We start from the raw sequence: 11163 nt of genomic DNA, 5'->3' as shown, positions 1-11163 counted from the left end.
TTATTTCAAGGTAGGCTGGGCCAAAGTTTGTCATTAGAACCCGGTCGAATTTGGTTTCAGCAAATAACAGTCTTTTCAGCAGTAGGCCTGGTGCTCTGAAGAATTGAAGAACTACTGCTATAATAGCATAACTACTGCTATAATAGGAGGACAATTTACTACTAATATTAAGCAGACAGCGTTTGCTATTTCCAGCTAATGTAGTGGAGAATTTCGTGGAAATCGGTTCAGATTTAGATATAGCTCCAATATATATGTCTTGGCTGTTCAACTCCTAAAGCCTTCACAATGGCATTTATCAACCGATATTCCCAAAACTTTAAACAACGCTTTCTTTTACGACTGCCACAATATGTCCGGATTTTGGTTGCAATCGGTTCAGATTTCAATATACGTAACTCCCACCGATTTCCACTTCTATTGCCTTTTTCAGCGCATATATCCGAGATAAAGTTTAAATTAGATTTATTTCAAAGACATTGAAATTTATCTTAAGTCAAAATTTCAATGAAATACTATCTGAAGACATTATTTGGCTCAGGCCCGACGCACTCGCAATTTTGGTTTTTATTGCAAAAAAAATATTTTTGAACACACAAAATTTCAATAAGCAATTTTGAAACACAAATTTTTAATGACTTTTGCCTTTCCTTACTTGTCATGCGAGTATATACATACATTCTCATTCTCGTCCAGTCAAAATTTCATTACATAGTATTGATTATCAATGCTCCAACACAATATTAAGGAGTCGAACATGAATGCAGCTAATCCAAGATACGATTTCGTTATTAACCTTTCTGGAATTTTAGGAAGAGTTACAAGAAAACATGTCTTTAAACTCACCACTGTTGTAGACATCTTTACTGGAGCCCATATTGGCAGTTGCGTGTTTCTCTTCCCCATTCTTCCCCATAATCGAACGGGAAGAGGGCCAATCAAAATTATAAAAACCTAACGAATGGACTGAAATGGAAAATAAACGTTGCAGGACTGCCGGGAATCCAATGCAAGAAACAACCAATGCTACTCACACGCATACCCATCCATGTGGCAGACAGAACATGAGATCAACGATTCCTTTTTTCTCGGTGTTTTTAGCGATCTCTGAGCTATTAAAAAGCCCGCACTGTCCCCGCTGGAATAGGTAAATCACAAGAATAGATGACAACAAAGGAAAGGGAACTATATTTACGACCATGACAATGCTCAAGGACACGAATGGCCATGCATAGCTGGGGTACTAGGCAGGTCTTATGTTGCATCTTTCAGTTTCGGCATGTTGGCATAATGGGGACTGGCACACGATGAGTGAACACCAGTGTCCAATGATGCGGATGCCTGGTGGTGGTGGTAATATACATGGATGGCGACCTTTGTCGATGTCGTGTTAATGTTGATTCTTGATGGTTGATGACTGTTGATGATGCTGACGATATAAATGCTGCAATTCTTGTTGTTGTTGCTGTTTCTCCATGTGTCTCGGGGTCATTTATTGAAGGTTTAGTGTCCTCTGCATCGTTTTACATGAGTGTAAGGCCGATCCTCTCCATTCCATCTGCAAGACAATGTTTGCTCTCGAATCTTGTTGTTTTATGGCAGATTTACGATGATGATGGCTGCTGAACCTTCTATGTATAGTTTTTCCCTTTAATTCTTCCATAGTCTCCTCTTTAAATTGTTTATGATGCACTTCGCTCCACTTTATGTCTCTGTTGAGATTGTAAATTTAAGCTAGTTTTTTTTTATTAATGAAGAACGACGATTATAAAGAACTGTGAGAGGGATTTCCGATTTTCAACCTGTTGCAAATTCTGTCTTTCCCTTTTCGATCTTTCGCTTTGTCTGTTTGACCATTTCAATGTTTAATGGATAAAAGTCTTCATCATTGGCTACGTTGTGTTACCAAGAGGGGATTATGGTTGCTCAGTGCCACTATTGCTGCATTGTTCAGTTTCATCAATGCGTGATTTGAAAACCTCTTTAATTATTTTGTTTTGTCATCTCTTTCAGCGCTTAGTATGAATAAATCTTCAAAATTAGCTATTCGATTTAATTATAGATATATTTCAGAAATTTTCGGGTTATTCCAAACTCCTGTACACTTTGTGGTCTCTGCTGCAATTTCATAAAGGGAAGAAAGATGACGATATAAAATAAATAATTACTCATTTCTAATGCATTTTACGGCAATTAAAACAAAAAAAAAACTAATATTATTAAACTGAAGTTAAATGATAGCATTGGCGTAGCTAGACCTTTCTCCCTGGGAGTGGGGGCTACGACCCAACGAAAAAAAAAATTTAAAACTTGTTTTTTGCTTTCTCATAAGAATAAAATAATTCCCATACATATGTTCTAAAAATCAATTAATAGGGTCGGTTTTATCGCATAAAAGGTCCCGTTTCCCTTGTTCTTTAATTATGCGCTTAATGCCATAGCCACCATACTTCTTTATGACTACGTGGCAAAAATCGCCAAGTCGATCGCATAAGTCGGTTCTAAACGATCGTCTAACCGGTTTAATAATACTAATTTAGATTCCTATTTCAATTTGTATACTCGGCCTAGACTTCTTCGCTTCAGAAATAGTTGATAGATTTGCAGATCGTTAGGGCGGATGGCGTATTTAAACCATTTCCCTGCACCAAAATTGATTTCAACTTAAACAAATATACCAAAATCTCCTTGTTAAAACAAATATTTCACTAAAGTAAAATCTGATTATGTTTAGCTTGGTCGAATCTTATATAAATACCTCTTTGTACTAATATATATTTTAAGCTGAAATTAAAGGCCCATTCAAGCTCAATGAAGTTTCTCACCAAGTCAAATCTAGAGATCGGGTTTTATGAATTGAAAGTCCTAACAAAAGTCAGTGTTCCAGGGGCTAAGGATGTCAAATAGGAAGATCGATTCGGATTTGGCTCATTTGCAATTCCAATTGATACACATTTCCATTCTAAAAAATTTCCACATCAAAACGCCATGTATTGTAAATTTGTCCATTGTATCTCACACATGTCGCCAGCATTAGAAGGGGATAACCACTACTAAAAATTGTTTCTGATGTTCTAGCCAGGATTCGAACCTGGGCGTTCAACGTCATAGGCGGACATGTTAACCTCTGCTCTACGGTGGCCGTTAGGTACAAATCATAAATTTTGTCCCAATTTTTCCCTAATTCAAACTTGACAGCTTCTTAATTGCCGAAATCGTAAAATTTTCCTTGCTCTTTGTGAGTAAAATGCAATAACTTATAACGGTTGTATGTTCTTGGGAATTTTTCTTCATTTCAGTTCACTTTTAGAGTGAACATTTCACAGCGGAATATAAACAATTTATTGTGTAGTTGAGCTAAACGAAAATAAGTTTATATTAATTAAAACAGGTAAAAGCGTGCTAAGTTCCGCCGGACCGAATCTTATAAACCCTCCACAATGGATCGCATTTGTCAAGTTTTTTTTCCCGATATCTCTTTATAGGCAAACAAAGGATAATGGATAATAATAGCTATGCTAAAACCATACCACGTTATGATTGGGGTCATATTTGGTTTAGCTGTTGGAGACCAAAGTGGAATTGATTGTGCAAAATTTGAGCCAAGTCGGATAAAAATTGCGCCCTGTAGTTGCTCAGGAAATAAAATTGGGACATCTGGTTATATGGAAGCCATATAAGGTTTGGGACCGGATATGTTAAGGTCATATTAGAAGTCGTTGTGCAAAATTTCAGCCAAATCGGATAAGAATTTCTTCCTCTAGAGGCTCAAGAATAATAAAAGGGAGATCGGTTTATATTGGAGCTATTTGGAACCTACTTCGCGCAGTTTTTATTGGTACAACCAAAACACTTCATGCAACAAATTGGATAATAATTGCGCCCTCTAGAGGCTCACGAAGTCACGATCCGTGATCGGATTATATGGGAGCTATATTAGGTTATGATCCGATTTGTTAGAAGTTAAAACAAAACGCTTTATGCAATATTTCAGCCAAACCGGATAATAAATTAGCCCTCTAGCGGCTCAAGACGTCAAGAGCCGAAATCGTCTTAGATGGCGGCTATATCAGGTTATGAACTGATTTGAGCCATACTTGGCATAGTTGTTGGTGGTCAAACCAAAACATTTCATGCAATATTTCAGCAAAATCGGATAATAATCGCGCCCTCAAAAGCCGAAACCGTTTTATATAGGAGCTATATCCGGTTAGGAAACGATTTGGACCATACTTGGCAGAGTCATTAGCGGTCAATATAAAACGCCTGGTGCAAAATTTCAACCAAATTGGATAAGAATTGTGTCCACTAGAGGCTCAAGAAGCCAATATCCGATATCGGTTTATATAGCAGCTATACCAAAACATGGACCGATTTGGGCCATTTGCAATTCCTACTGAACTGCACTAATAAGAGGTATTATGCAAAATTTCAAACACCCAGCTTTACTCCTTCGAAAATTAACGTGCTTTCAATTTTCAATTAAAAAATTAATTGATTCAATCATTTTTTTAATTGAAACGGTACTATTTAGATTACGATCGTGATTGAAATTTTTATCATTTTCAATTAAAAAATTAATTGAATCAATCATTTTTTAATTGCATCTGGACTTTCTTTTCAATTACGATAGTGATTGAAACTTTTGTTATTATCAATTAAAAAATTATTTGACTAAATCATTTATTAACTGGATCGAAAAAAATTTTGGTTATAAAATGTGATTGAAAATTTTGTATTATTCAATTAAACAATATCAGCGCTGAACACTACCTCTTTTTCACTCGATTCGTTCGCCAATTTAAAGCAAGCTGTAATAAATCCAGTTGAAACATGACAACATTATTGCAAATTAGCCAAAATCGGACGAACATATATATGAGGAGCTACATCTAAATCTGAACCGATTTTGATGAAACTTCTCAAATATTGTGGTAGGCATCGGGGACAGAGTTGTGCACCAAATTGTGCACCAATTTGGCATAATTGGTCACTAATGCGCTTGCAGTGACCCTAGAAGTGAAAATCGACCGAAATGCATATATGGCAGCAATAAATAAATCTAAATCGATTTCTATGAAATTCACCAGTAATATTAAAAGAAAATTCTTTTAACCAAATTTTGACAGAATCAGTTACCAAATGAGCACTTTATTGCAATATTTCTCAAAATCGGACGAACATATATATGGGAACTATATCTATATCTTAAAAGATATTGCGGAGGGAAAGCGTCGAGAAAAGCGTTGTACAAAGTTTTGGAAAGATTGGTTAATTAATTCGCTTGCTGTGACCATAGAAGTGAAAATCGGGCGATATATACATATGAAGCTATATCTAAATTTGAAACAATTTATATGAAATTCACCAGTAATGTTGAAAGTTACAAAATTCTTCCTGCCAAATTTTGAAAGAATCGGTTAGCAAATGACCATTTTATTGTATTATTACTACAAATAGGACGAACATACATATGGGAGCTATATCTAAACCAATTTTTTCCAATTTCGATATGCTTCGTCTCTAGGCCGAAAAACATGCCCGTACCAAATTTGAGGACGATCGGATGAAAATTGGGACTTGATGTTTGTACACAAATTAACATGGACAGACAGACAGATGGACAGACGGACATAGCTAAATCGAATCAGAAAGTGATTCTGAGTCGATCGGTACACTTATCAATGGGTCTATCTCTCTTCCATTTGGGTGTTACAAAGAAATTTACTAAGTTATAACACCATGTAATGGTGAAGGGTATAGAAAGAACCAGTAAAAGGGGGCTTAATTCCGCCGGGCCGAATCTTGGGAACCCATCACCGTGAATTCTGCTATATCTAGTCATAGACCGAATTGGAATTGGCGCAGTTTTTGAGAGTCATAACAGAACACTATATGTAAGATATCAACCAAATCGGAAAAAATCGCGGCTTGTCAGGGCTCAAGAAGTCAAATCGGCTTATATGGGATCTATATCAGGTTATACACAGATTTAAACCGTACAGTGAACGCCTGGTGCAAAATTTCAACCAAATTGGATAAGAATTGTGTCCACTAGAGGCTCAAGAAGCCAAGATCCGATATCGGTTTATATAGCAGCTATACCAAAACATGGACCGATTTGGGCCATTTGCAATTCCTACTGAACTGCACTAATAAGAGGTATTATGCAAAATTTCAAACACCCAGCTTTACTCCTTCGAAAATTAACGTGCTTTCAATTTTCAATTAAAAAATAATTGATTCAATCATTTTTTTAATTGAAACGGTACTATTTTGATCACGATCGTGATTGAAATTTTATCATTTTTAAATTAAAAAATTAATTAAATCAATCATTATACCCTCCACCATAAGATGGGGGGTATACTAATTTCGTCATTCTGATTGTAACTACTCGAAATATTCGTCAGAGACCCCATAAAGTATATATATTCTTGATCGTCGTGAAATTTTATGTCGATCTAGCCATGTCCGTCCGTCTGTCCGTCCGTCCGTCCGTCTGCTTGTCGAAAGCACGCTAACTTCCGAAGCAGTAAAGCTAGCCGCTTGAAATTTTGCACAAATACTTCTTATTAGTGTAGGTCGGTTGGTATTGTAAATGGGCCATATCGGTTCATGTTTTGATATAGCTGCCATATAAACCGATCTTGGGTCTTGACTTCTTGAGCCTCTAGAGTGCGCAATTCTTATCCGATTGGAATGAAATTTTGCACGACGTGTTTTGGTATGATATCCAACAACTGTGCCAGGTATGGTTCAAATCGGTTCATAACCTGATATAGCTGCCATATAAACCGATCTTGGGTCTTGACTTCTTGAGCCTCTAGAGGGCGCAATTCTTATCCCATTTGAATGAATTTTGGCACGTAGTATTTTGTTATGATATCCAACAACTGTGCCAAATATGGTTCAAATCGGTTCATAACCTGATATAGCTGCCATATAAACCGATCTGGGATCTTGACTCCTTGAGCCTCTAGAGGTCGCAATTATTATCCGATTTGCCTGAAATTTTGTACGACGGATTCTCTCATGACCATTAACATACGTGTTTATTATGGTCTGAATCAGTCAATAGTTCGATACAGCTCCCATATAAATCTATCTCTCTATTTTACCTCTTGAGCCCACAGAGGGGGCAATTCTTATTCGAATTGGCTGACATTTTACACAGGTCTCCAACATATAATTTAATTGTGGTCCAAACCGGACCATATCTTGATATCGCTCTAATAGCAGAGCAAATCTTTTCTTATATCCTTTTTTTTGCCTAAGAAGAAGTGCCGGGAAAAGAACTCGACAAATGCGATCCATGGTGGAGGGTATATAAGATTCGGCCCGGCCGAACTTAGCACGCTTTTACTTGTTTTTTAATTGCATCTGAACTTTCTTTTCAATTACGATAGTGATTGAAACATTTGTTATTATCAATTAAAAAATTATTTGACTAAATCATTTATTAACTGGATCGAAAAAAATTTTGGTTATAAAATGTGATTGAAAATTTTGTATTATTCAATTAAACAATATCAGCGCTGAACACTACCTCTTTTTCACTCGATTCGTTCGCCAATTTAAAGCAAACTGTAATAAATCCAGTTGAAACATGACAACATTATTGCAAATTAGCCAAAATCGGACGAACATATATATGAGGAGCTTCATCTAAATCTGAACCGATTTTGATGAAACTTCTCAAATATTGTGGTAGGCATCGGGGACAGAGTTGTGCACCAAATTGTGCACCAATTTGGCATAATTGGTCACTAATGCGCTTGCAGTGACCCTAGAAGTGAAAATCGACCGAAATGCATATATGGCAGCAATAAATAAATCTAAATCGATTTCTATGAAATTCACCAGTAATATTAAAAGAAAATTCTTTTAACCAAATTTTGACAGAATCAGTTACCAAATGAGCACTTTATTGCAATATTTCTCAAAATCGGACGAACATATATATGGGAACTATATCTATATCTTAAAAGATATTGCGGAGGGAAAGCGTCGAGAAAAGCGTTGTACAAAGTTTTGGAAAGATTGGTTAATTAATTCGCTTGCTGTGACCATAGAAGTGAAAATCGGGCGACATATACATATGGAGCTATATCTAAATTTGAAACGATTTCTATGAAATTCACCAGTAATGTTGAAAGTTACAAAATTCTTCCTGCCAAATTTCGAAAGAATCGGTTAGCAAATGACCATTTTATTGTATTATTACTACAAATAGGACGATCATACATATGGGAGCTATATCTAAACCAATTTTTTCCAATTTCGATATGCTTCGTCTCTAGGCCGAAAAACATGCCCGTACCAAATTTGAGGACGATCGGATGAAAATTGGGACTTGATGTTTGTACACAAATTAACATGGACAGACAGACAGATGGACAGACGGACATAGCTAAATCGAATCAGAAAGTGATTCTGAGTCGATCGGTACACTTATCAATGGGTCTATCTCTCTTCCATTTGGGTGTTACAAAGAAATTTACTAAGTTATAACACCATGTAGTGGTGAAGGGTATAGAAAGAACCAGTAAAAGGGGGCTTAATTCCGCCGGGCCGAATCTTGGGAACCCATCACCGTGAATTCTGCTATATCTAGTCATAGACCGAATTGGACCGTACTTGGCGCAGTTTTTGAGAGTCATAACAGAACACTATATGTAAGATATCAACCAAATCGGAAAAAATCGCGGCTTGTAAGGGCTCAAGAAGTCAAATCGGCTTATATGGGATCTATATCAGGTTATACACAGATTTAAACCGTACTTGGCACAGTTATTTCAAGTCAAAATGGAACACTATGTGCAAAATTTTAGCCAAATCGGACAAAAAGTGTGGCTTTCGGGGCCTCAGGACGTCATAGGAGTATATACGGGAGCTATATCAGGTTATGGGCCGATTTGGACCGTACTTAGCTCCAATTGAGGCTTCCGGGGCTCAAGAAGTCAAAACGGGAGATCGGTTTATATGGGAGCTATATACAAATCTGAGCCGATATGGCTCATTTGCAATCCCCAACATCCTACATCAATATAAAGTATCAGTGCAAAATTTCAAGTCGCTAGTTCTACGCGTTCGACCGCTATCGCGATAAAATAGATAGATATATAGAAGATAAAACACCCCCACAAACAGTTTTTTGACTGTCTTTTTATATTTCTAGACGCAATTCTTATCTTATTAATGACTGAAATATGCATACTAAGGGCAAAATAACATCTTTAGCGTCGATCTAATTAAAACATACTCTAGATAAATGTTTTTCTATTGGGTTTAATTCCCTCAGCCTACTTTTATAATTCGAAAAACAATATTTTCCATTTCATTGTAGGAAAACCCCCCGGAGGGGTTTTGTTTCTTAGGAGTGATCATGGACCTAAACATAAACCTCAAATTCGCGATCCAGGAGGTTTACATATGTGAACCATGTTCCATAGAAATCGAGGTTGCGCACGACACAACGCGCTTTTCACAAAAATTTAATATAACGATGCACATTTTCAATTAAATTTTTAATTGATCCAATTACAAAATTAATTGGATATTTCGAAAATTCCAATCATTTTTTTAATTGGATCAATTAAAAAATTTATTGGAAATTTCAAAAATTTTTTGCCCCATCCACCATAGTTTGGGGGGTTTACTAACTTTGATATATCGTTTGTAACTTCTCGAAATATGCGTCTAAGACTTCATAAAGTATATATATTCTTGATCGTTATGAAATTTTAAGTCGATCTAGCCATGTCAGAACGTCTGTCCGTCCGTCTGTCGAAAGCACGCTAACTTTCGAAGAACGAAAGCTAGACGCTTGAAATTTTGCACTAATATATCTTATTAGTATTGGTCGGTTGGGATTGTAAATGGGCCAAATCGGTCAATGTTTTGATATAGCTGTGATATAAACCGAACTTGGGTCTTGACTTCTTGCTGCCATATAAACCGATCATCCAATTTGAGACTCTGAGCCACGTGAGGGCGTAATTTTTACTCGATTTGCCTGAAATTTTGGAGGTGGTATTGGTGGCTAACAGCCATTGCAAATACGGTCCATATCGATCAATAACTCGATGTTGCTCATATATATATTGAAAAAGTCATTCAAAGAACTTGACAAATGCGGTCCGTGGTGGAGGGTATATAAGGTTCGGCCCGGCCCAACTTAGCGCGCTTGTCTTGTTTCAATTATCTTTCTCAAAAACTATGATTGACATTATAATTTTCGTGATTGAAGCAGTTTCAATTTAAAAATTAATTGGAGCAATAAATTTCGTAATTGAAGCCGATTTTTATCTTTTTCTGTGTGGGGTAACAGTTATCGCGCTCTCGAAATTCTCCAAAATTCAAATCGGAAGATCATTTTATATGGCCACTATATTGGTGGTTGTGAAACGTTTTGGCCTATAATTAGTTAGAAATAAAAGCAGAAATCCATAAGCAAAATTTCTTCCTAAATAAAGAAAAACTGCGCCACCCAATTATTGAATGCTGAAGGCAAGAATTCTTGTATTAATGTCCTCCACTATGAGATAGGGGTATACTAACTTCACTTTGCCTAAAAACCTTGGAGTATAAAGTGTTCTTCGTATATAGTATACATACACTACGAACAGGCAAATATACAGTGCTGACAGGTCTTTTTCGTAAAAAAATAGTCAAAATTAAGAAAACAAACGTAAAAATCGTCAAAATTTCTTTTGAAAAAACGTCACGTGAACAAAACTTGTTCATTTATACTTCACAATTTTTGGTGGGTAGAAGAAAGCTGACACCATGAGGGCTGCTCGATTTGGTTTACTACAAGAGCTGCTACTTATATATATTGTATATTGTATATATATATATATATATATATATATATATATATATATATATATATATATATGAATTTTTTACAACCTCAAATTCCTGCATCATATTTTGACTAGTTTTTAATTAAGATTAGACAAAATTTTACATATAACGTGATTCGTAATAAAAAATTTGCGCACAAAATAATTCATAAAATTTCAAAAAATTTAATTTTTTAGTGGTTTATGCGTGATCTATTTTTATGTTTTAATGAAAAAAGTTTTATGTTAGTGTCAAATAGACAGCATTTTAATCATTCGTGCAACAGGAAATAACTTTCGAGAAAAAAATGGA

General features: G+C 35.9%; 1 long non-coding RNA gene across 1 annotated transcript; it reads right to left on the bottom strand.

Moving 5' to 3' along the window:
* Positions 1 to 690: 690 nt before the first annotated feature.
* On the bottom strand, positions 691 to 1279 carry LOC106095094 (uncharacterized). Its single transcript, XR_001222688.1, has 4 exons — positions 1199 to 1279; positions 1035 to 1129; positions 847 to 966; positions 691 to 767 (listed from the first exon to the last, which is right to left on the bottom strand). It is a non-coding gene; the product is annotated as an uncharacterized LOC106095094 (long non-coding RNA).
* Between the last annotated feature and the right edge of the window lie 9884 nt (positions 1280 to 11163).

This window comes from Stomoxys calcitrans, chromosome 2 (assembly GCF_963082655.1).
Source record: "Stomoxys calcitrans chromosome 2, idStoCalc2.1, whole genome shotgun sequence".
Classification (NCBI taxonomy): domain Eukaryota; kingdom Metazoa; phylum Arthropoda; class Insecta; order Diptera; family Muscidae; genus Stomoxys; species Stomoxys calcitrans.
Note: the sequence above shows the minus strand (reverse complement) of the source record. Positions and strands in the feature narration are given on the sequence as shown.